Genomic DNA, 27,831 nt, shown 5'->3' on the forward strand with positions numbered 1-27,831 from the left:
TATTGTTTAACAAATTATTACCATTGAACAGGCATTATTTGACTTTAAGTGTATTGCAAATAGCACTTAGTAATAAATATTTGGCATTTAGCATGGCGCATCGGCCTTCCATACTGAGCCTTCCGAAGTAATATGGATCTTTGACATTTCGTTTACAAACTATTATGCAAAAGGTGTTTGGTATCTATTATTGATATCTGATATTTAGCAAGAGGTTTCGATAGAAACATGTACATGAACATTAGCATCACTTTGGTAAAACCGCTCCATACACACTGGAAGTCTTTACTCCCATTATGATACCGCTGAAATATGTATATTACAATGTTATCAATTTCAATCTGTTCTTTTCTATCTGAAAGAGAACTAGACATTAAGCTTATAGACATCTGTTAGACCACATGTTTTAAGTTTACTCAGGAGAATGTTATGGGAAAGGCAGTCAAATGCTTTTGATAGGGCCCTCAAAAAGCAGCAAAATATTCCTTTGAGTCAGGAGCTGTTTTCCATTCCTCAAGAAGTAAAAGTAAATTATCAACAAAGAGAAAAACAATAAGACAGGCGTTTTATGCTTATCGTGTCTATAGTACAATGCAGACAATGTCATAAAAATAAATGTTCCATATGTTTTCCATTAATTAATTTAATAAATATTATTTTCTCATATAATATGTGTTAGATATTCCTAGCTGAAGAAGCAGGGCGTTGGATGTCTTAAAGCTCCAGGTGTTATAGTTCCATGATGAATATGTACAAAGCATGTTGAACAAGCTGTAATTCATCTTCCATCGTGCACCAGTCACATTGTCGCAAAATTTCATATTGCTGAGGTATTCCACATATTTTATGCTTTCTTCAACGTTGAACTTCCCATTTATGAATATCTGGTTTACAGGGCAGAGCAGTGTGCGAAATGTAAACAGACAAAAACAAAATATATACTATTCACAGTTATACAATAAAACTCGAAATGATGAATGATATTCTTCTTAGAAGTGGTTCTGAATTTGAAGTCATACATTGGTACACATTTGTATTGTTTAATTTATTCACATTGCACACTTCTGATGCATATACACATTTTAGCATTCACGTGACGACTGACATACTTTTTAAAAAACACCCTCCAAATAGAATAATTTTGTAATCTAAACCAGAACTTCATCTGAGATATTGAATATCGAAGGAATGTAACCACTTGTTCAATATCTATAGATCAAAATTACCGAACGTTTTTCGCTTTTGCATGAGTGACCCCAAAATCAATAGGCGTCATTTCGCTGTGCATGTCCAATCATCCTATGAAGTTTCTACGCTCAGGGTCATGTGGTTCTCAAAATATTGATCGGAAACGGTTTTCCATATTCTGGCCCCTTTGACTTTGACCTTTAATGAAGTAACCTCAAAAACAATAAGGGTAATTTGCTGTGCAAGTTCAGTCATCTTATAAAGTTTCAACATTTTGAGTCAAGTGGTTCTCCAGTTATTGATTATTGAAAGAGTTTTCCATGCCCAGGTCCCTGTTACCTTTGATAGAATGACCCCAAAAACAATATAGGGGGTTATCTACTCTATAAGCCCTATCACCCTATGAATTCGTTCTACGTTCTCGAGTTGATCGGGTATAATATCTGACGAATTCATGCCCCTGTTACCTAGAATTTTGACCAAGTGAACCTAAACATCAATAGGCCTCAGTTGCGGTGCATTTCCAATCATCCTGTTAAGTTTTAACTTTCCGGGTCAAACTGAGATTTTTATAGAAGTAAATAGTGTTTCTGCATCTTTGTTTCCAACTATTCAATAAAAACAATAAAATTGAGCATGTGATCAAATGACGGGAAATCCATTTAGGCTGCACAGTACAATGCAACTTCTGTAGAGCAACATCCTTTGGGAGATACAAATATTGACGTTATGCAATTTTTTTTTTATTTAACGTCGCACCGACACATGATAGGTCATATGGCGACTTTACAGCTTTAATGGTGGAGGAAGACCCCAGGTGCCCCTCCGTGCATTATTTCATCACGAGCGGGCACCTGGGTTGAACCACCGACTTTCAGTCAGCCAGCTGGATGGCTTCCTAACATGAAGAATTCAACGCCCCGAGTAAGGCTCGAACCCACATCGATGAGGGGCAAGTGATTTGAAGTCAGCGACCTTAACCACTTGGCCACGGAGGCCCCCGACTGTTATGTAAAGGTTGTTGTTCTGGAGAGGTAAATTTGATAGTATTTCTCCTTTGGGAAATTTTGATGATGTTGTTATAGAGGTTTTTGCTTAAGAGAGGGCCGCTCTGGAGAAGTTGTACTGTAGTAAAGAAATTTAATTTACGTTCTTATCAACAATCTTCTGATAGCTGTAACACATAGCAAGACCCATTTAAAAAAGGATCACTAGCCTTTTGTTCTTAAATGACCTATAAACCGCCAAAAATCACAAAAAAGATGTACGGGTCAAATATCTTCTAAGAGAGTTTTTTTCCTGACAGTTTAACTGATTGAGTATCTTCCAAACTGACAGCTACAATGTGGGTATAAACACATGAGTAATAAGGTTTATTTACATTTCAATAAATACCAAACAGTTCCTTGAAAATGCAACCAAAATGTCAAGTATAGAACCACAATAGAAACAGGAACTGGCTAAAACATGAAAATGCCACTTTAACTGGTACAAGAGGGCCATGAAGGCCCTGTATCGCTCACCTGACCTATTGACCTAAAGATCATCAAGATAGTTTCATTAAGATATGGTCATAAATGTGGCCTCTAAAGTGTTAACTAACTTTTCCTTTGATTTGACCCGGTGACCTAGTTTTTGACCTCACATGACCCAGATTCGAACTTGACTTAAAGATCATGAAGATTAACATTCTGACTAAGTTTCATAAAGATACAGTCATAAATGTGACCTCTAGAGTGTTAAAAAGCTTTTCCTTTGATTTGACCCAGTAACCTAGTTTTTGACCCTACCTGACCCAGATTTGAACATGACCTATAGATCATCAAGATTAATATTCTGACCAAGTTTCATTAAGATGTGGTCATAAATGTGGCCTCTAGAGTGTTAACTAGCTTTTCCTTTGATTTGACATGGTGACCTAGTTTTTGACCCTACATGACCCATATTCAAACTGGACTTTAAGATCATCATGAGTAACATTCTGACCAAGTTTCATGAAGATACAGTCATAAATGTGGCCTCTACAGTGTTAACAAGCTTTTCCTTTGATTTGACCCGGTGACCTAGTTTTTGACCCCACATGACCCAGATTCGAACTTGACCTAAAGATCATCAAGATTAACATTCTGACTAAGTTTCATAAAGATACAGTCATAAATGTGGCCTCTAGAGTGTTAAAAAGCTTTATCTTTGATTTGACCCGGTGACCTAGTTTTTGACTCCATCTGACCCAGATTCGAACATGACCTATAGATCATCAAGATAAAAATTCTGACTAAGTTTCATTAAGATATGGTCATAAATGTGGCCTCTAGAGTGTTAACTAGCTTTTCCTTTGATTTGACCTGGTGACCTAGTTTTTGACCCTACATGACCTAGATTCAAACTGGACTTTGAAATCATCATGAATAACATTCTGACCAAGATTCATGAAGATACAATTATAAATGTGGCCTCTACAGTGTTAACAAGCTTTTCCTTTGATTTGACCTGGTGACCTAGTTTTTGACCCCATCTGACCCAGATTCGAACATGACCTATAGATCATCAAGATAAAAATTCTGACTAAGTTTCATTAAGATGTGGTCATAAATGTGGCCTCTAGAGTGTTAACTAGCTTTTCCTTTGATTTGACATGGTGACCTAGTTTTTGACCCTACATGACCCATATTCAAACTGGACTTTAAGATCATCATGAGTAACATTCTGACCAAGTTTCATGAAGATATAGTCATAAATGTGGCCTCTACAGTGTTAACAAGCTTTTCCTTTGATTTGACCCGTTGACCTAGTTTTTGACCCCACATGACCCAGATTCGAACTTGACCTAAAGATCATCAAGATTAACACTCTGACTAAGTTTCATAAAGATACAGTCATAAATGTGGCCTATATAGTGTTAACAAGCTTTTCCTTTGATTTGACCCGGTGACCTAGTTTTTGACCCCATCTGACCCAGATTCGAACATGACCTATAGATCATCAAGATAAAAATTCTGACTAAGTTTCATTAAGATATGGTCATAAATGTGGCCTCTAGAGTGTTAACTAGCTTTTCCTTTGATTTGACCTGGTGACCTAGTTTTTGACCCTACATGACCTAGATTCAAACTGGACTTTGAAATCATCATGAGTAACATTCTGACCAAGATTCATGAAGATACAGTTATAAATGTGGCCTCTACAGTGTTAACAAGCTTTTCCTTTGATTTGACCTGGTGACCTAGTTTTTGACCCCAGATGACCCAATATCGAACTCATCTAAGATTTTATTAAAGGTAACATTCTGGCCAAGTTTCATTAAGATTGGGCAAAAATTGTGACCTCTAGAGTGTTAACAAGCTTTTCCTTTGATTTGACCTGGTGACCTAGTTTTTGACCCCAGATAACCCAATATCAAACTCATCCAAGATTTTATTGAGGGTAACATTCTGACCAAGTTTCATTAAGATTGGGCAAAAATTGTGACCTCTAGAGTGTTAACAAGCTTTTCCTTTGATTTGACCTGGTGACCTAGTTTTTGACCCCAGATGACCCAATATCAAACTTGTCCAAGATTTTAATAAGGGTAACATTCTGACCAAGTTTCATTAAGATTGAGCCAAAATTGTGACCTCTAGAGTGTTAACAAGCTTTTCCTTTGATTTGACCTGGTGACCTAGTTTTTGACCCCAGATGACCCAATATCGAAGTCGTCCATGATTTTTATGAGGGTAACATTCTGACTAAGTTTCATTAAGATAAGGCCAAAATTGTGACCTCTAGAGTGTTAACAGTCAAATTGTTGACGATGGACAGACGACGGACGACTGACGACAGACAACGGACACAGGGTGATCACAAAAGCTCACCTTGAGCACTTCCTGCTCAGGTGAGCTAAAAATATGGGGATTGTTTCTGTCCTCCAGTATCTGACTAGCCCGGAAGTGTTGCTTAATAACTTACTGAGTACTAAAATGGCCTGATTTATTATATGAGTAAAGAAGTTTAAGAGAAACCTGAAGGACTGTGGTTCAGATAAGTACCCCTAAACTATATAAAAGCTTTCTCTCCTTCAATTACTTTTTTTGCAGTTTTATACTGGCGATACCGATGATATATTAACAAGAGCTGTCACAGGAGACAGCGCGCTCGACTATTTCGATGCTGGATAGTGAAACTGGGCACATCTGAGGAAACTAGAGCCGTCAATGGAGTGTTTAATGACTCCAATTGTGGATGAAGATATTGCACAATAGCCTGAGTCTATGTCAAAAATATCAACTTAAGTAATAATAGAGGTAAAGAGAAAATGTATCACAACACTATATAAGTATGTCCTAAGCAAAAAGGAGCATAATTCATTAAATATTGGTGCCAGAGTTATGCAGCTTGTGTCATATAGTGTGGGTGATGATGTTGAACAACTATTTTATATTTGAATCAAATAATAACAGAGACAGAGTGAAAGTGCATCAAAACTTTAACTTAAAATTCTAAGTAAAAAGGGGGAATATTTCATGAAAAAATGGTGCCAGAGTTATGCACCTTGTGTCATATGATGTGGGTGATGATGTTGAACAACTATTTTAAGTTTGAATCAAATCCATTCAGTAATAACAGAGATAGAGTAAAAGTGCATCAAAACTTTAACCTGAAAATCTAAGTGAAAAAGGGGGATAATTCATGAAATATTGGTGCCAGAGTTATGGCCCTTATGTCAGATGATGTGGATGATGATGAGGAATAAGTAAAAGGGGGAATAATTAATGAAAAATTGGTGCCAGAGTTATGCACCTTGCGTCATATGGTGTGGGTAATGATGTTGAACAATTGCCTAAGTTTGAATCAAATCCATTCAGTAATAACATAGACAGAGTGAAAGTGCATCAAAACTTTAACCTAAAATTCTAAGTAAAAAGGGGAAATAATTCATGAAAAATTGGTCCCAGAGTTATGCACCTTGTGTCATATGATAAGGGTAATGATGCTGAACAATTGCCTAAGTCTGAATCAGATCCATTCAGTAATAACAGAGATAGAGTGAAAGTGCATAAAACTTTAACCTGAAATTCTAAGTAAAAAGGGGAATAATTCATGAAATATTGTGCCAGAGTTATGCATCTTGTGTCATATGATGTGGGTGATGATGCTGAACAACTATTTTAAGTTTGAATCAAATCCATTCAGTAATAACAGAGGTAGAGTGAAAGTGCACCAAAACTTTAACCTGAAATTCTAAGTAAAAAGGGGGAATAATTCATGAAAAAATGGTGCCAGAGTTATGCACCTTGTGTCATATGATGTGGGTGATGATGTTGAACAACTATTTCAAGTTTGAATCAAATCCATTCAGTAATAACAGAGATAGAGTAAAAGTGCATCAAAACTTTAACCTGAAAATCTAAGTGAAAAGGGGGGATAATTCATGAAATATTGGTGCCAGAGTTATGGCCCTTATGTCAGATGATGTGGATGATGATGAGGAATAAGTATTTCAAGTTTGAATCAAATCCATCAAGTAATTACAGAGATAAGTTGAAAAAAGAGAAAGTGCACCAAAACTTTAACCAAGGTGGGGACGCGGAAAGACGCCGACGCCGACGCCGGGGCGAGTAGGATAGCTCTCCTTATACTTCGTACAGTCGAGCTAAAAATGAACTGATATAAGCAAGGTCATTAAAATATATATCATGTTCGATCAACTATCACACTGTTATCATTTTAATAAATACCTCAATCTACAATAAAACATGTCAAAGACAAATACAGGCGCTTAAACATGAAAACAACGGATCTATAATTTACCATTTGTTCGCAGATTTACGTGAAACTTTAAACAATGCTTCAACATATTGCCTGGAACCTAAATCTACAATAAAACATGTCAAAGACAAATACAAGCGCTTAAACATGAAAACAACGGATCTATAATTTACCATTTGTTCGCAGATTTACGTGAAACTTTAAACAATACATCAACATATTGCCTAGAAATAGTTTATCTCTGATACGATGGTTGAAATATGTTGATGAATTGTTAAGAAAACACACCATTAAAATATGAATAACTTATCATAAATGAAATAATTATGTACAGTCAAACCTTTGCCAAAGATCCCACATGAGCAGAACTAAACTGGCTATAAAGAGTTCTGTTTATTTCATTTCCAAATCTAATATTTCTACTTAATTTTAACTTTAATTCTATATCTTTCTAATGCAGTAGGAAAACCTCCCGTTTCGGATATCAATTTATGGCTTTTCCCTACTTGCAGAACTGGAAACTTGATACTAAATAAAGTAGCTTGTTTCTCCATTGGGAAGCAGTCATCTTATTTTGACTAGTTTCCTTAGAAAGGATGTTACACAAGAGCATACAGGTATCATTTAATGAAATACATCATTCTTAACTTGAACAGCGATAGTACTGTATCTTTTATTGTGAATGAAATCTAATTTAGAGAGGCTCGTGCTGTGTAAAAATTGATATGTCTGTAATTTAGCTCACTGGACAGAAAATATATGACTTTGAGATTTTCCTTTGGAAAAATTGTAAGGTTACATTCTACTCCAGTGGTTGTTTCCCTTCTCATGCTCTTTGACTTAATTGGGTATAGTTCATTTCACAAATTCTACATGTAGAATTTACATTTCAAACATAATTATTGTTTAAATTAAGACAAAATTAATACACAATTTTAACATCAAAGCTTAGCTGAATAAATTTTTTTACAAACAGAAATAATTATAAATATTTATTTATAAAGAGAGAACAGACAGTAACTAAATTGCTTATATAGCTCCCTAATTTTAACCTATTTTACTACACTATTCTGAAGACTGAACTTTAACACAGTCTGTTACTTCAGTGTTAGACAAACACTTAAATGTACATAAATAACACATTAAAACAAAACTTTAAACACTGCTGCCCATTCACATTCACAATCGCAGCGAAAAATATAATTTTTGTATACATATTTACAAGTTTGACAAGTGAAAAAATCCGAATTCTTTTGAAATGGTTTACTTGGCAGAAGGATTCAATTAAAGCTGCTTTCCACACTCTTATTAACTTTCGTTATAGAAAAAAAAAAAAGTTCTACTTGTACGTGGTCTAATAATTCTGGTTTCAATAGTGAAACATTGATAATTGTTAAATTCGGCGTACTTTCAAAGATTTCAATGGTAAACTACTAAGTGTGGTCGACGACACTTAACAGTTATAAGATAACCACTTTTTGGCCAACAGTAACAGAAACAGCAGTATCAGCGTTTGCAAACACTAAAGTTTATTGGTCGATGGAGCTTAAAAATGTGCGGTACAGGTCCCTTTTCAAGGAATATATAATAGAATTCATCACACATCAGTTTACAGATATTTAAAGATATTTACTGTCTTTCATTTATTATGACCCAGGTTTTTATCTCTGGTTTGATTTAGGTAGTTCATTCAATCTTCTACCTAATGACTTCTATGAGAATGCCGTTAGAAGTACTTTCCCCAAGAAAGAACACTACATGTTCAAGCATTTAAAAGACAATATAAATAACTTTAAAATGGAATATAGTAAGTGGTGTCATATTCCCTGGCATAGTAATTGTTTGCTCTTCATTATGTTCACTAACGTCGTTTCTCCCTTGACAGCTACATAAAAAATTGATTGATACACCCTATTCATTCTCAAAGTATGCGCGTTGCCCTACATGCATTTAAAAGAAGTTAACATCACGTTTAAATTCATGTATAATAAATTGTGTCACATTCCCTGACAGTTTGTCTTTAAGCTGTTGAATATACCCCAAACGAACATTTACATTGCATATAAGGCCAGTAAGTATCGAATTTCTTTACCCAGAAACCTTACTGTGCGCTAGGGCAGCCATTTTGTTACTGTTTGCCAGCTAAGTGTGCGCTCTTTTGATTATCATAGTCTTCTTTCAATTTCACATTCTAAAGAGGGTCATGATGGCCCTGTGTCGCTCACCTGAGTACCATTGCTCAAAATGATATGATCGTTTCAAACCAATCTCATTAGAAGCTGCTAAGGTGTATTCATTTTGATAAATAATAAAGGAGGTAATTTGCCATAAATTCAGTCAATATGTATCTTCACTGATTGTCCAAGTCCATCTGTTGACATAAATGAAATTTCAGATCAGTATCTCCATTAGTTACGGAGATATACCCAATTTAATTTGAAATAAAGGGAGGTAATTTGACATAAAATCAGTCCATAGTTATCTACCCTGATTGTCTCAGTCCAACTAATGGCCAGTTCAAGAAAGGAACCAAGATCTTATGGTGACACAAGTTTTGTGCAAGTTTGATTAAATTCAAATCATAAATGAAGCTGCTATTGTGCAGACAAGGTCAAAATAGCTAATTCTGGCCCTTTCAGGGGTCATAACTCTGGAACCCATAAAGGAATCTGGCCAGTTCAAGAAAGGAAACAATCTTATGGTGATACAAGTTGTGTGCAAGTTTGGTTAAAATAAAATCATAAATGAAGCTGCTATTGTGCAGACAAGGTTAAAATAGCTAATTCTGGCCCTTTCAGGGGCCATAAATCTGGAACCCATGACGGAATCTGGCCAGTTCAAGAAAGGAACTAAGATCTTATGGTGATACAAGTTGTGTGCGAGTTTGGTAAAAATCAAATTATAAATATAGCTGCTATTGTGCAGACAAGGTCAAAATAGCTAATTTTGGCCCTTTCAGGGGCCAAAACTCTGGAACCCATAATGGGATCTGGCCAGTTCAAGAAAGGAACCAAGATCTTATGGTGATACAAGTTGTGTGCAAGTTTGGTTAAACTAAAATCATAAATGAAACCACTATCGTGCAGACAAGAAATTGTTGACGGACGGACGGACGCACAGACGGAGGGTGATCACAAAAGCTCACCTTTTCACTATGTGACAGGTGAGCTAAAAATAGGTTTCGGTACCCCGAGGAAAATAAGCGATTTTAAAGTAACAAAATGGAATTTAGATAAAATAATTGCTATCTGTATAGTCTGAAACCATAAAGAAAAAAATTATAATAGACAAATGATAAGATTGCTTGTGATTCTATGGAAAGTAGCTTTAAATTAAGAGAGTATGACATTGTGTTATCATTTTATTATGTTCAAGGTCTAACTGACATAAACATGTCATATAACAACTTCTCAGCTTTCGGTTGTGGGGCAGACTCCAAGTGCCCTACTGTCATTTTCAGGCATGGGCTTCTTATCTGGGTAGAACCATTGACCTTCCGTTTCAAACCACTGGAAGTGAGAGGCAAGTGTCCCACAGTCGGTATCCTTAACCACTCGTCTATAGAGGCCCCACATGTAGCACTTACAACTTACTATACATTCTAGCATGAAAGACACATGTTATATACAAACTATGTACAAGTGAATTACAAACGATGCTGCTGAAACACAAGGTTAAAACAAGTTATATTACAAATAAAAATGCATTTCTGAACAAAAACAAATAATTTCCAAAATCAAAAGAATAGTATAATTTTTTGATAGAAATTAAAATCTATAACAACTAATTCATCATATAAATAGCAGAGAGGAGAAATTAATGTTGTATATTATAGCCTGACTGTGCAATACGGAATATATATCGGATATAAAAGCAGTATGATGAAAAATTATCAGAGAGTATCATATCAGGAGAATATGTATACACAAATCATCTCTCACTTTAAAAGCCATTATCAAACTCCCCACTCCCCCACCCACCCCAAAAAAGTACAATCCGTGAAAAGACGCTTTGGAAGCACAGACCGCAACAAAGCAGATCCGGTTTTATTTACAATAAACAACTTTAATTTGCAAGTTCTCTATAATTAGTTGTTTTCGTATAATTTTTACTTCTGCATTCCAAATGATTAACATTGATGTTCTTGTTTTTAACTCATTCAATGCTGAACAAACTAAAACATTGTATAGCCTTTTCATAAGATAAATGCACTGTACAACACTTTAAAATTATCATGTAATAATTTTAATCTTTTAAAGGTGGATAATCAGATTTTGGCCATGTAATGGATTTGTTCGAAACTTTAGCATCTGATCATTTACACTCATTTATGTTCACTTAACACTTAATACAAATTAGATTTTCACTGGAGGTATTTTTAAAATTTCATTTTCCTATCCTGGTTGCCCAACCAAGATAGAGTTATTTTATCATAAGCATAAATTTGATAAACATACTTTGCCTAAGGAAATGTATAAATATTAGACATATTGTAATATATTTGTAAAATATTTGCATTAAAAATTATGTATTTAGATGGAATTCATTAGAAACTCAAGTTTGAAAAATTATTATTACCTCCCTTTGCCTATCTTGGTTGCGCAACCAAGATAGATTGGAAATAAATGAATTCAGAAGCTACACACAGCTTTAAAACTTGCTTTTTGGTTCAGATTGTTCAATAGGTGATATGTCTATCAAATGCAAATGTAAAACTAGACATTGTATCGAAATAAAAAGAAATACCCTGCTTTTTATATACTTTCATATTAAAGGGGAGTAATTACAAAATTTTATAAAAATAATAAAATATACATTTCAAATAGTAATCTAACTCTATGTAATCGGTCTTTTTGTTCCTTAAATAATTCTCTACCAGAATATACAAAAAGTAAAAAATGTCATTAAATGTTGTTTAAATGTGATTGACCACCTTTTAAAGAGAATTCCTATAATTTTTTTCCTTTCATAGAATTTTTTTAAATTCATATATATGATAGGAAAATGTGTGCTGAAAACAATGAACAAATAAAAATAATAGGTCACCAGGCTTGTTTTTGTGAAAAATTGCTTTCACTTTGCTGAAACTGCCAGCGATTTTTGAACATTTTCATAATTTTCTGCTTTTTCATAAATACCAACCAAAATATACATCCAGGCAGCACAATACGGTTTTTTTCTTATTACAGATTCTATCATATACTTACTTGATATCATAGTCATATTTGTAATACTCTATCCTTACAATGATGGGTACAAATGAAAAAAAAAATTGTTTCATATTTACTTTTGTGAACCTTTTTCAATGAAAAATACCCATAGTGAAGAATATTTTTTTAAATCTTGAAAAAACTTTCATAGATTTTTTTCCTTTTTTTCTTGTGTATAGATAATTGTATTGTGAGCATAAAAATGGCTAAAAATGTATGGGTCACCAGGCTAAACTTTATGTTAAGACCGCTAGAATACAAACACCTGTTCGGACGGAAATAGCGCGAACCTGCCCAAATTGATTACATGTATGTCTGCTAAAAGTTTTAAAAAAGTTTTAAATTTTTTTAATTCTTTCTATAATTGCATACTAAATAATCTGAAAGGTGATATTGTCTTATCAGTACTAAGTCAATTATCTTACATTATATGAACAACACTGTCTTTCTACTAAAATGCGATGTGAAAACACAACCACAAAAATAGCAAGATACCTGTCAGGCATGATACTTGTCAATACAACATAAACCAGTATCAACATTTGATTACTGATATAACTTATCAAAAATATTATTTCATTCAAGATTCCTGATATTTAAGATTGTCTGTAACATGTTTCAACAAATGTTGACTTCAGTTCAGTTTTCCATAGAAAGTGCCGGCTGCGCAGAAAGATGCGCATTAAAATCTATAGGAATTCCCTTTAAGCAATGTAAAACTTTTAAACATTTCTAGGATGTGGAGATCAAAGGAAATTTGTAAAGCTTTTCATAATGCAATCCCTAACAAGAATCTCAACTTTATTTGAAAGACAAAAAAAAGTTTAGTATTTTAAATTTTATGTCCCTTGTTACTACATCTGAATGGTGACAAACATCTGCAGAAAATTTACCATTATGTACACAAAGTTAAAATACACCTGTGTAATATTTTATTCAAAAATCATGTCGATAAGGTAAGTATAAAACTATCTCATTTACAATGCAGTCTGCTAAATAATAACACAGCAAACTGTATATCCTTACTATCTTAACCAAACACAAGATATATACATCTATCAAAAACCTATTTACATGTAAATTCAACTTAAAAATGTATGTCTATGTAAAAAACAATATGGGAAACATATTCAAATTTTAGTATAGAAATAAATATATAAATAAATGTATAACTAAATAATAAATAACTGGCTAAAGGAGGAACACATATTTACAATTCTGTTATTTCTTGTTTTCTCCAAACCTAAAGCTGTACTATCATTCAAAACAGGTATATGATAATATGAACAATGTGTATTCCCTGAGTATTGTAATGAAATGCTAGGCATCAATTAAGTGACAATGAAAATGCTACATATAGACAGTATACTTACATATCAATTAAAATGTATTGTCTATGTATGTACAAAATGAAATATGTGAAAGGCATTTTATGTACTGTACAGCATACTGAATCTGATTCCCCTGCGTATTGATAGTCATGAACAAACGAATAGCAGTATATGAACTGACAGAGTGAAAGACATATGACATGACATGTATAATTTGTACATTCAACATGTGTTATCAGACAAGCTGTTTTGCGTTCATATTGTCCACTTTGTACTAATGTGAGGTAAAAAAAATTGACAATTTGTGCACATCATATATCTGATTGCTTTCACCTTAGGTTCAAATTTAAAAACACAAACATTCTCATAAACAACAAGGAGCTGCGTTCAATAAACGCTTGATGCCCCGGGTGGTATCCACGTTGATATAAAGCAACCTCCAAAACGAGGTCAAGGTCAAAATCAAACTGAGGTCAGGTGATGTCTGAAGATGAGGAATGGTCACAGGTTACATCTGCATTAGTATCAAGTCATTCTAGTAAGGGGTATTGATGCTAGACGAAACGTTCCCATTTGGTTAAGGTGGTATGCAAATAGTTATGTACCGCTGCTGGTCTGCAAGCTTAGTTACTTCTCAGTTAAGCTGGCATCCAGCTAGTTATATTCAGCTGACGGTCCAAACCTTAGTACATTCATCAGTCTGTGTCTACATAGCCCAGCAGAATTGGATGATTGTAAGGACTTATTTACGGTAACATAAATGTCTTGAGATCCCGGTTTAAAACAGTACAATCATTGTCTGATAAATACCCGGTGATAAAACCAATCTCTTTAGTGGTGCTGAAGGTTCTGAATTGCAACTGGTGGTCTGAAAATATTGTTAGCATTATTTATTAGCCTGAAACATTTGTAACAATTATAAGAGGATCATGATGACCTTGGATCGCTCACCTGAGTAATATGAGCTACATGTTTCAAATGTCGAACTGATGCTAAAACAAAAAGAAAGTAGGTCAGTAGGTCACCTTCATAGTCACTGAAATTTAGTGACATTCATAGTCACTGAAATTTAGTGTTAAGATCGGTATGCAACACTGTGTATGTCATCTAAATTTCTAGACTGTATCTTAAATAAAAAGAAATTGGGAGAGTAGGTCAAGGTCACAGTCAAGGGAACCATAATTACTTGGGGTCATCAAGTAATTATAATTAAACAGTCCAGATAATTTTCCAAGTATATTTTCCTATATAACTTGTATACAAGTGATCCCCTAGACGGGGCTAGAAAACCACTAGGCAATGCTACATACCACACACCAAAGGCCTAGGCCTTGAACTTTCAGACAAGATGACTTTAAAACTTTTTTCCTATATGTCTATATTAAACTTAGGGCACCCCCGAGTCTCTTTTCATCTCAGGGGCATATTTTCAGAAATATATGTAGAGAACCACCAGCTAATGCAACATACCAATTATCAAAAGCAGACACCTTGCAGTTTCAGACAAGAAGACTTTTAAAGTTTTTTTCCAATAAAGATCTTTGTAAAACTTGGTACCTTGAGCCGGGCCTCTTTTCATCCCAGGGTATTAATTTGAACAATCTTGGTAGACGATTACAAGGCAGAGCTACATACCAGATAGCAAATGCCTAGGTCTTTTGGTTTCAGACAGGAATATCTTTAATGTTTTTTTCTATATAAGTCTATGTAAGACTTGGGACACCCAGGGCGGGGCCTCTTTTCATTTCAGGAGCATAATTTGAAAAATCATCACAGAGGAACATTAATGATGTCACATGCTAAATATCGAAGTATTACGTCTTGCGGTTTTGAAGAAGAAGATTTCTTATGTTTTTCCATTTGGTTGCCAAGGCAACCACAGTTCTTATTGGATTTCAATTCTTTGGACAAATTTTAAAGGGGCTACCCAAAGATCATTCCTGTGAAGTTTGGTGTAAATATGCTCAGTGGTTTTAAAGATGAAGATGTTTTTAGAAACTGTTGACACACAACATACAATGGACGATGGCCATCGAGCGGTCACAAAAGCTCACCTTCAGCCTCCGGCTCAGGTGAGCTAATAAAACATTTGTTGTTTTTACAGTGTTATGGAATGACATTGTATATTGTTGTTAACAAGAGGGTCATGATGACCCTGGATCGCTCACCTGAGTAATATGAGCTACATGTTTCAAATGTCAAACTGATGATAAAATATTAAGAAAGTCAGCAGGTCACATTCATGGTCAATGAAATTCAGTTTTACGATTTGTGTGCAAAACTGTGTAAGTCGTCAATATTTCAAGGCTGTATCTTAAAAAAAAAAACAAGAAAGTAGGTCAGTAGGTCAAGGTCACAATCAAGTGACATCATATTACTTGGGGTCATCAGGTAATTATAATTAAATAGTCTTGGAAATAGGATCAGATGATTTTTAAAGCATTTTTCCTATATAACTCACATAATAACAATGTGACCCCAGGGCGGGGCCTCTTTTAACCCCAGGGGCATAATTTGAACAATTTTGGTAGAGGACTACTAGACAATGCATCATACCAAATATCAAAAGCCTAGGTCGTATGGTTTCTGACAAGAAGATTTTTAAAGCCTTTTCCTATATAAGTCTATATAAAACTTGGGACCCCCAGGGCAGGGCCTCTTTTCACCCCAGGGGTACAATTTGAACAATTTTGGTTGAGGACCATAAGACAATGCTACAAACCAAATATCAAAGGTCTAAGAGTTGTGGTTTCAGACAAGAAGATTTTTAAATTTTTTTTCCTATATAAGTCTATGTAAAACTTGCGACCCCCCGGGGCGGGGCCACATTTAACCCTAGGGGGAAAATTTGAACAATCTTGGTAGAGGACCACTAGATGATGCTACATACCAAATATCAAAGCCCTAGGCCATGTGGTTTTGTACAAGAAGATTTTCAAAATTTTCCCTATATAACTCTATATAAACCATGTGACCCACAGGGTGGGGCCATATTTGACCCTAGGGGTATAATTTGAACAGTCTTTGTAGAGGGCCACTAGATGATGCTACATACCAAATATCAAAGCCCTAGGCCATGTCGTTTTGTACAAGAAGATTTTCAAAGTACAATGACCTTTGACCTACTGACTTCAAAGTTACTAACGTAATCATAGGCCCAAGTGTTCTTAAAGTTATCAGCCAGAAATGGTTTACCTATTCTGGATCACTGTAACCTTAACCTTTAACCTCTTGGCCTCAAAATCAAAAGGTTTAATCTAATCTTCATGACTAACCTCCCTTTCATGATCCTAGGCCTTAGCATTCTCAAGTTATCGTCCGACCTTGACCGTTATTGACCTTGACATGGCAAACCTCCCAATCAACTTTGACAATCTTAGGAGCAAGCGTTCTTAAGTTATCATCTGAAGAAAGTTTAACTGTTTCTAATCACTGTAACTTTGAGCTTTCACCTACTGACCTTATAATCAAAGGGGTCATTTGCTGGTCAATATCAACCTCCCTATGTAGTAGTGTGATCATATCCTAAGCGTATGGATCTTACGCATAACATTTAACAATGGGACACATTTGTGCCAACTGCAAAATAATTTCAAATATCCAAGGACAGAATTATGGACCAAACAAAAAACAGACCATGTTTACCCTTGACCTCTAAGTTTGACATTGACCTAGTGCATGACACAATGTCTTATTATGGGGACATTAGTACCAAGTGATTTCAAAGTCATTTGTTGATTATGGCCGAGTTATGAACTGGACATGAAACAGACCTTATTTACATTGGACCTTTTAGTCTGACCTTGACCTTGAAACTAGGGGTCTGGGTCTTGAGCAAGACATGTTGTCTTACTATAGGGAGCATTTGTGCAAAGTGCAAAGTTATTTTAAAATACCATCATGGATGGCAGAGTTATGTACCAGACACAAAGTGTGACTGGCAAACGGAAGGATGCAACCCTTTTCTTTGTCCCCATTTTTTCTTAAGATAGTTAGGGGACAATTATATTATTTTCAAGATGTTCTTATCATTTTCATATACCAACAGTTCATTGTAAATGCACAATATGTTTCTCCTACAATTGTAATGAGAGACTAATATACATTGCTAAACTTTTTAAAGCATTTTTATGTTAGTATATATTAAGTCAATGTAAAACTTGGGACCCCTGGGGTGGGGCTTCTTTTCACCCCAGGGTAATAACTTGAAGAATCTTGGTAAAGGACTACAAGGCAATGCTACATACCAAATATCAAAGGCCTAGTTCTTGTGGTTTCAGACAAGATTTTTTATTGTTTTCCTATACATCTTAATGTAAAAATTGGGACCCCCGGGGCAGAGCCTCTTTTCACCCAAGGAGCATAATTTGAACAGTCTTTATAGAGGATGATCTTACATGCCAAGTATCAAGGTTCTATGCCTTGAGGTTTTGGACAAGAAGATTTTCAAAGTTTTCCCTATACAAGTCTTTGTAAACCATGTGACCATCAGGGCAAGGCCATATTTGATCCTAGGCAGACAATCGGAATAAACTTGGTAGAGAACTACTAGATGATGCTACATACCAAATATCAGAGCCCTATGATCTGTGGATTTGGACAAAAAGATTTATTTTTCATTTCGGTTGCCATGGCAACCGGAGTTCTGTATGGAATTAAATTCTTTGAACAATTTCTTTTGGAGAAGATCATCCAAGGAATCCCTGCAAAGTTTCATCAAAATTGGCCTGATGGTTTAGAAGATGTTGTTTAATAGTAAAGTACAAAGGAAAGTGTGGATGAACAGACGACGGACGGACGTACGGATGCCAGACAGTGAGCAATCACAATAGCTCAGCCCCAAGCACTTTGTGCTCAGGTGAGCTATAAACATCCGACACGTTAAATAGTTCAAAATAATGTCTTAAAAATACATGTAGCTCGAACTGTAAGGATAAAGTATAAAATTCATTGACATATACCTTTGATCTGTCAAAGCTGCAATTCATTATTGTTTTTATATAATTATATAGCCGATGTGTGCTTGACATACTTACGATGAATACAGGTTAGCCACGAAACCTTCTCTAGTTCCATCTTGCAGAGCTTGTATCTCACACTATAGAGGCTCCCCTTAGAAAGATATTGCAATGGAGTGAAGACACCTGACATCTATATCATAATGTTCTGAAAATTAGATAAATTTTTCATGAAAACTTTTTAATAATCTCCAAACACACATCAAACAACACAAATCAAGTTTTAAACAAGCAAATTCGATAAATTGATATCCCCTGCCGAAAGGGTTTGTGGTGAGGAATGGCAAAAAAATATATCCGGCAAAAAGTTAAGGATGTTAAGAAGCAAATAATTTCATTAGTCAAAATCAATTTAACAGAAAAACAAATGTTTAATTAAAGAGTACATAATAAATGTATGATACTTTGATCCTGACTTTGAATGGGATATGCTAACTGTAATAAGATTAGCTTTTAAAATTAAATGCAGTTAACTGAAATGTGTGCTTGAAGTTTAACTGAAACGAAATATTGTCTTTGAGTGGTTTGGCACCAGATGTTGCTGTTTAACATGTACATTTTAACTTAAAAGAAAAGATGTCCTTAAGAGAACACAGGTAAGGTATCTTGAACATGGCTGAGGGCAAGGTTTGTGCAGTCACAACTTAACGTGTTGAACGTTTGAACATTGCATGTTGATAAATAATCATGGAAGGTTTGAAAAAAGATCTAAAATACGAAATGAAAAAAAAATTTTTTTTTTTTTTTTTTTGTGGGGTGGGGGGGGGGGGGGGGGAGGGGTGTGACCAAGGCAAGTGGGTGACCAGGTGTGGGTGCGCAACTTCACATGTTTATAATAAATGTTCACAGAAAAGAGTGAAAGAAATTTAATGAAATTCTGCCAAATGGTAAGTTTAATTGTTATGTACAAATATGTGGATTTTTAGACAATTAAAGGGCAATAACTCTAAAGTTACAAAAGAAATCCGTACGAAATTGTGTGTGCACAACCACATTATAGTCCTCTAAATTCTGTTAAAGTTTCATAGTTCGAGATCATATATGTCAAAAATTATGATGCAGAAATTGCCATCTCTATAGATCTATAGTACCCTATATACAACTTGCATTCGCGATGCTACGAATCGCAATTTAACGAAATACCGGTATACTACGAAAAGGTGTTGTGGACCAGGCTGCTTTCCTTCTTATTTCTATGTTACAAAGTTGCGGTTTTACGCAAATGCGCTTTTACGAAAAATGCGCTTCTACGAATGTATTGTTATGCCCTTAAAGCCTGTTTTCAACTTGTTTTAGTTGCGACTTTACGAATGTTTCGTCAAAGTTTTCACACCTTCCTTAACAGCGTGAAAATGCTTTAGAGTGGAAAGTGTCACTATCATTTAGCTGGGCGTAAAAAGTGATTAAAGTGTGAAAACTTAGTAATTAAATTCAAACACACATATGCTGTACACTATGACACAAGTTAGTGGTTATTTTTTTCTCCTATAACTATCCGATCGGATGGCATACTGGAGTCACACTTGCTTCGATATCTATACATCTCAATCAATCACCGCATAAAATAAAACAATATTTAAGTCCTGATCGTTCGTATATTGTCGTTTTATTATACCAAACAATTCAGTAAAGGGTAGCTGAGGTTATCAGAATATGCAATTGCGATTTTTTTTCTCGTGCAACAATGTACCCTGTATATGTTTTATGTACAGTGAATTAAAAGTGAAAAAAAAGAAACAATTTAACCCGTTTTACATTCTACATACCATCTGAGCTCAGATTCGAATAAGATTTGTAGTAAACCCAGATGTTCACATAAAATTGGTATACATGTACTCCGATACGAAAATCACATGTTTAAATATCACAGGTGTAGATATTAATGTGTTGTATAGCGGAATTTCCTATGCTACGCTCGAACGAAAATGCGATATTACGAAAAAAAAATGGCCGGTCCCTTGGCTTTTCGTAGGATCGCGATTGTACTGTAGTTAACACTAGAAACTTCTAAGGGCCATAACTCTGGTGTTACTTGGGCAATCTGTCTGAAACTTGATGGGCCCCATAACCTCATAGTGGTTAACATGTATATGAAGTTTGTTTGAAAAAAATCTAAAATAAGGAATGATTTTTTTTTTTTTTCGGGGGGGGGGGGGGGGGGGGGAGCGTTTAGGGGGATCGAAAGGGAGAAGGGTGTGATCAAGGTAAGGGGGTGACCAGGTGTGGTACACAACTTGACATATTTACAATAAATGTTCATGGAAAAGAATGAAAGAAATTTACTAAATCGCGGGCTTAGCGCAAAACGGTTGTAACTTATATGAAATAAAGAAGGAGTTACAACCGTTTTGCGCTAAGCCCGCGATTAATGGTAAGTTTGTTAGTACAAATATGTGGATTTTTATATAATTAAAGGGCAATAACTCTTAATTTACATATAAATCCGAACGAAATTGTGTGTACACAACCACATTATGGTGATCTAAATTCTGTGTATATTTCATAGTTCTAGGTCAAATATATCAAGTTATGATGCAGAAATTGCCATATTTATAGTACCCTATATAGTTAACACTAGAAACTTCTAAGGGCCATAAATCTGGTGTTACTTGGGCAATCTGACTGAAACTTGACGGGCCGCAAGAACTCATAGTGGTGAACATGTACATGAAGTTTTAAATAAATATTCCCAACCATTTCCTAGATATGGCTCCGGACGGACAACGCCAAAACTATATCCCTCCGACTTTCGTCGGGGGATAACAAACAATTTCATCATAGTTTTGAAAACTTCTTAATGTTTTGTGGATCTAAAGTAGCAGGAGCCAGGTTTGTATTGTTGTCAGCATATGTTTTCTGAGTTCAACCGGTAGATGTATTTAAAGGTATTCGTACTCAACTACATGTAGTTATTTAAGATGTCAGTAGTGCTATGGCTGCAGAAAATAAAGGAAAGGTCACACAATGTGCGCAATTTAGGCTATTTCTCCCTGAATTTATTCATTTTGTTGGTTTATTGCACTGAAACATTTATTGGTCATATGGCGACTTTCTAGCTTTGATGTTAGACCCCAGGTGCCCCTCCGCGCATTATTTCATCATAAGCGAGCACCTGGGTAGAACCACCAACAAGCAAGGCTCGAACCCTCATCGATGAGGGACAAGCGACGTTAACCACTTGGCCGCAGTGGCCCCATTTTATTGCATCATATGCAGAAGACCAAAGGTAAACTAAGGCCTATTGGCTCTTATTTACAGTTGAACTTGCGCTGATGACTACATGTGAATTGTAAGTACTGTTAAACCTTTGCTGGTTACATAGATGAACCAAGGCAGCCATACTCTAAATACTGTCAAACAAGTGCTGATGACCAAATCTGAACCAAAGCAGGCAAGCTCTTAAATACAGGAAAACCTGTGCTGATGACCATTAGGGCCACAAGGGTCTTACATAGTCAAAACTATAATGGTGACCACCTGTGAATAAAGGTAACCAGAATAATAAAACCAACCCACTAGGCACTACAAACTTGTGCTGATGGCCACCAGGTACTTATATATACAGTCAAACATGTGAAGCAAAGGTACCAGACTCTCAGCTTTATTGAAACTAGTGTTAACATCCACATGTAAACTCTTTATTTATACTACAAGAGCTGTCTGAGGACAGCAACGTTCGACTATTCAACAGCCTTGTCAACTGAATGAATACAAAAGTCGAAAAAGTGGCAGAATTTTGTCCAAATGGGAAACAGGTTTACGGAACCTGCATAATGTTTTAATCAGCTCATGACAGTGGAAAAGTGTGTGAAGTTTCAATCCATTCTCACTAAGTGGACACTGAGATACCAGTTTACATATAAAAACTTAACCATAAACTTCTAAGTCAAACAAGAGAGCCAAGATGACCCTAGGTCGGTCACCTGAAAAACACACCATAACAGTGTAAACATGTCTGACCTAGTTATTTCATTGAAACAAATATTCTGGCCAACTGTCATTAAGATTGGACCAAAACTGTGGTCTCTTGAGTTTTAAACAAGTAGGTTTCCTAGATTTGACCTAGTGACCTACTTTTTGATCCCAGATGACTCATATTCAAAGCTGATCTACATTTTATCAGGTCAATCATTCTGACCAAATTTCATAAAGATTTCAATTGAAAAATACAGTCTATATCACATACACAAGGTTTTCCTTCGATTTGACCTAGTTACCTAGTTTTTGACCTCAGATAACCCATATTCAAACTCAACCAAGATTTCATCAAGGCAATCATTCTGACATATTGTTATGTATATCAATTGATAAATACATCCACTACCACATATACAAGGTTTTTCTTAGATTTGACCTAGTGACCTAGTTTTTGACCCTAGATTGCCTGTATTCAAATTGGACCTAGATTATGTCAAGGTTATCATTCATGAAGATCAATTGAAAAATACAGCTTCTTTCGCAAACACAAGGTTTTTCTTTGATTTGACCTAGTGACCTAGTTTTTGAACCAAGATGACCCTCATTCGGCCTTTACCTTGACTCTATCAAGGCAATCATTCTGACCAAATTTTATGAAGATCAACTGAAAAATACAGCCTCTATTGCATGCACAAATTTTTCCTTCAATTTGACCTAGTGGCCTACTTTTTGACCTCAGATAATCCAAATTCAAACTCCACCAAGATTTCTTCATGGCAATCATTCTGACTAAATTTCATGGAAATCAATTGAAAAATCCTAGTGACCTAGTTGTTGACTTCAGATGACCCATATTCAAACCCAACGTAGATTCAAGGCAATTATGCTGACCAAATTTCATGAAGATCCATTGAAAAATACAGCCTCTATCGCATTCACAAGGTTTTTCTTTACCTAGTGACCTAGTTTTTGATTCCAGATAACCTATTTTCAAACTCGACTTATATTATTTCAAGGTAATCATTTGGACCAAATTTCATGAAGTTCAGTTGAAAAATACAGCCTCTGTCGCACACACAACGTTTTTCTTTGATGTGACGTGGTAGCCTTGCTATCGACCCCAGACAACCCATTTTCAAACTTGGCCTAGATTTCATCAAGATAATCAGTCTGACTAAAACTCATGAAGATCAATTGAAAAATACAGCCTCTAATGCACACACAAGGTTTTTCTTTGGTTTGACACAGAGACCTAGTTTTTGACTTAAGATGACCCATTTTCATACTTGGCCTAAATTTTATCAAGGTAATCATTCTGACGAAATTTTATGAAGATAAGTTGAAAAATACAGTATACGTATCTATTGGATACACGAGCTAAATGTTGACAGACAACAGTCAACGGACATCGAGCGATCACAAAAATTCACCTGAGCATTAAACAAGAGGGCCATGATAGCGCTATATATATAGCTCACCAGAGTAAATCTGGCCTACTGACCTTGTCTTTTACCCCATATGAGCCAGTTTTGAATTTAACCTAGAGATCACCAAGACAAACATTCTGACTAAGTTTCATAAAGATTGAGTCACAACTGTAGCATTTAGAGCGTTCACAAACTGTGCCTTTGATTTGACCATGTGACCTAGTTTTTGGCCCTAAATGATCCAGATTAAAACTTGACCTACAGATCATCAAGACAAACATGCTGACCAAGTTTCATAAAGATTGAGTCACGACTGTGGCCTATAGAGTGTTCACAAGCTTTTTCTTTGATCTAGCTTACTGACCTAGTTTTTGACCCTACATGACCCAAATTCAAACATGACCTAGAGATCATCAAGACAAACATTCTGACAAAATTTTATAAAGATTGAGGCAAAACATTGGCCTCTAGAGTGTTCAAAATCTCTCCCTTTGATCAAGTCTACTGACCTAGTTTTTGACCAAACATGGCACAGATTCGAACTTGGCCTAAAGATCATCAAGACAAGCATTTTGACCAAATTTCATAAAGATTGAGACACAACTGTGGCATCTAGAGTGTTCACAAGTTTTTCCATTGATTTGACCATGTGACCTGGTTTTTGATCCCACATAACCAAGATTTGAACTTGACCTATAGATAGATAATCAAACCAACATTCTGACAAAATTTCATAAAGATTGGGTCACAACTGTGGCCTCTAGAGTGTTCATAATCTTTCTTTGATTTGAGCGGGTGACTTAGTTTCTGACCCCTCATAAACCAGATTCGAACTTGACCTACAGATAATCAAGACACTGTCTTATTCTAACAGTTTCAAACTTGAATTGTGGTCTCTAGATTGTTGACAAGATTTTCCTTTTATCTTGCCTAGTGACCTAATGTTTGACCCAACATGACCCAGTTTCAAATGTGACCTAGAAATAATTAAGACAAACATTCTGACCCAATTTCGATAAGATTGAGTCACAAATGTGGTCTCTAAAGTATTCACAAGCTTTTCCTTTGATTTGACCGGGTGACCTAGTTCTTGAGCCCACATGACCCAAAATCGAACTTGACCAAGAAATCATCAAGATAAACATTCTGACTAAGTTTCATAAAGATTGGAACACAAATGTGGCCTCTAGACTGTTCACAAATTTTTCCTTTGATCTGGCCTACTGACCTTGTTTTTGTCCCCACATGACCCAGTTTCAAACTTGACCTAGACATTATCAAGACAAACATTTTGACCAAGTTTCATAAAGATTGGGTCAACAATGTGGCTTCTAGACTGTTCACAATATTTTCCTCTGATCTGGCCTACTGACTTAGTTTTGACCTCACATGACCCAGTTTCAAACTTGACCTTGAAATCATCAAGACATACATTCTGACAAAGTTTATTTTCTTAATATTCCTCTCAAATGAAAGCGTCTTCTATATGTAAACAATTGTGTGAAATTTACAATGTTCTTTGAACCATTAAACAATGAAACACAAGTTCTGTTAAGGCCAACAACTTGATGAAACTTAAGAACAAGATGAAAGCATGCAAAACTTTACGGTGTCTCAAATATATGCTAGATGTAGCCGAATGTAAATAACAATGGCAATACTGATGTGAATTTGGGAAATAAAATATGACATGGGAAGAGTTATATTGAGGTGACCCAAGGAACAACAAGGCGCTGCTGAACTAAGGAATTATCCAATAAAGCTTTTGATCACTTATCGTCTGTTGTTTAACTGCCATTTTTCTCCTCCTCCTGTCAACATTTTTCTGCCCAGAATCCGAGTAACAAAAAATTAAACAAGAGCTCGTACAACACGAAATGCCCCCCTTGATGCATTCAGTAACTGCACATGGAACAGAAATTATTTGGTGATCGAATGTACACAAAAATTCTACTATTCTGGGTCAATGTAACCTTGACCCTTGACCTCAAAATCAATTGGGGTCATCTGCTCATCATGGTCAACCTTCCTATTAAGTTTTGTGATCCTAAGCCCAAGCATTCTCAAGTTATCGTCCTGAAATGGTTTAACTGTTGTAGGTCACATTGACATCTTTACCTTTGACTTACTGACTTTAAAACAAATAGGGGTCATCTGCTGGTCCCCCTATCAAGTTTCATGATCCAAGGCCCAAACATTCTCAAGTTATCGTCCGGTAACCATTTAACTGTTCCTAGTCACTTTGACCTTGACCTTTGACCTCAAAATCAATAGGAATCGGTTGCTGGTCATGACCAATCTCCCTACAAGTAACATGATCCTGGGCACAAGCATTCTTGAGCTATTGACCTTTGACCTACTGACCTCAAAATCAATTTAGGTCATCTGCTCTTCATGATCAACCTTCCTATTAAGTTTTGTGATCCTAAGCCCAAGCGTTCCCAAGTTATCGTCCTGAATGGTTTAACTGTTTCTGGTCACGTTGACATTTACCTTTGACTTACTGACCTCAAAATCAAAAGGGGTCATCTGCTGGTCCCCCTATGAAGTTTCATTACCAAAGACCCAAGCATTCTCAAGTTATCGTCGGGAAACCATTTTACAGTTCCTAGTCACTTTGACCTTGACTTTGACCTCAAATAGGAATCAGCTGTTGGTCATGACCAACCTCCCTATCAAGTTTCATGATCCTAGGCACAAGCATTCTTGAGTTATCATCCGGAAATCGTTTAACTGCTCCGGTTCACTGTGACATTGACCTTTAACATACTGACCTTAAAATCAATAGGGGTCATCTGCTGGTCATGAACAACCTCCCTATCAATTTTTATGATCCTAGACACAAGCGTTGTTGAGTTATTATCCGGAAACCGTTTAACTGTTCCGGGTCACTGTAACGTTCATCTTTGACCTACTGGCCAAAACATCAAAATGGTTCATCTGCTGGTCATGACCAACCTCCATATCAACTTTCATGATCCTAGGCCCAAACGTTATTGAGTTATCATCCAGGACACTGTTACCTTGACCTTTGACTGACTGACTTAAAAACATAGGGGTCATATGCTGGTCATGTCCAACCTCCATATCAAGTTTCATGAATCTAGGCTCAAGCGTTCTTAAATTATCATCCGGAAACCAATTGGTCTACATACCGCCAGAGCACCCGACCAACATCTGCAAAACAGTATACCACTCCTTCTTCGAATGGGGGCATAAAAACTCTGGCCTTATGATTAATCCAATTATTTTCAAGGTTGCTATGTTTACATCTATTCACTGTAAAAAACACAGCCATGTAACATTCTATACCTGTACAAGTAATGCAAAATTATATGGTTTAGAACAGAAATTGGTTCCCTAGGTAAACATCTACTCCAATCTTGATAAAATTCTGCATTTGATAAATTTACCATATAATTATATCTATCTTGGAAAACATATAGGAAAGTATATATTAACAATAATAGCCATGACAGGAGATAGCATGTGAATATACTGACCCCACAAAATATCCTCGGGAAAACATCTTGATTTACAGAATATTTAACTTTGCCATATCAACAAGTTACAGACATTTCATAGGATAACTGTTGTAAAGCTATTGTAGAGTAGCTATCCGATCAAAGCTGACAAACATTGCCGATGTTGAAAAATATTTCCTCCCTGCCACACACCTCAATGAAAGAAGTCTGTGAAAAAAGTTTCAAACATGAATGATATTTTTAAGTAATGACTTATCTATATTATCAATTACATTATGACATTTTCTGATTATATTTTGAACTATTTCCCATTGCCAACAAAAAAATTATATAAAAGGAATTCAAAGAAGAAGAAATTAGATGGGACCTTTTCTCCATCTCCATAGAATCATCTCTGAGGCTGTCGAAGTTTCCTCTCTGGGATCTCTCTGAATGACACACTGATGGCACTTTACTAACCCGGGTATCTGTTGACTGGTACGTAAGCCACTGTTAAAAAACAAGAGGGC

General features: G+C 35.7%; 1 long non-coding RNA gene across 1 annotated transcript; it reads right to left on the minus strand.

Moving 5' to 3' along the window:
- Nucleotides 1-560: 560 nt before the first annotated feature.
- On the minus strand, nucleotides 561-27,831 carry LOC128551408 (uncharacterized). Its single transcript, XR_008368777.1, has 4 exons — nucleotides 27,690-27,831; nucleotides 27,341-27,529; nucleotides 18,511-18,640; nucleotides 561-14,342 (listed from the first exon to the last, which is right to left on the minus strand). It is a non-coding gene; the product is annotated as an uncharacterized LOC128551408 (long non-coding RNA).

Source organism: Mercenaria mercenaria, unplaced genomic scaffold, assembly GCF_021730395.1.
Source record: "Mercenaria mercenaria strain notata unplaced genomic scaffold, MADL_Memer_1 contig_1062, whole genome shotgun sequence".
NCBI lineage: Eukaryota > Metazoa > Mollusca > Bivalvia > Venerida > Veneridae > Mercenaria > Mercenaria mercenaria.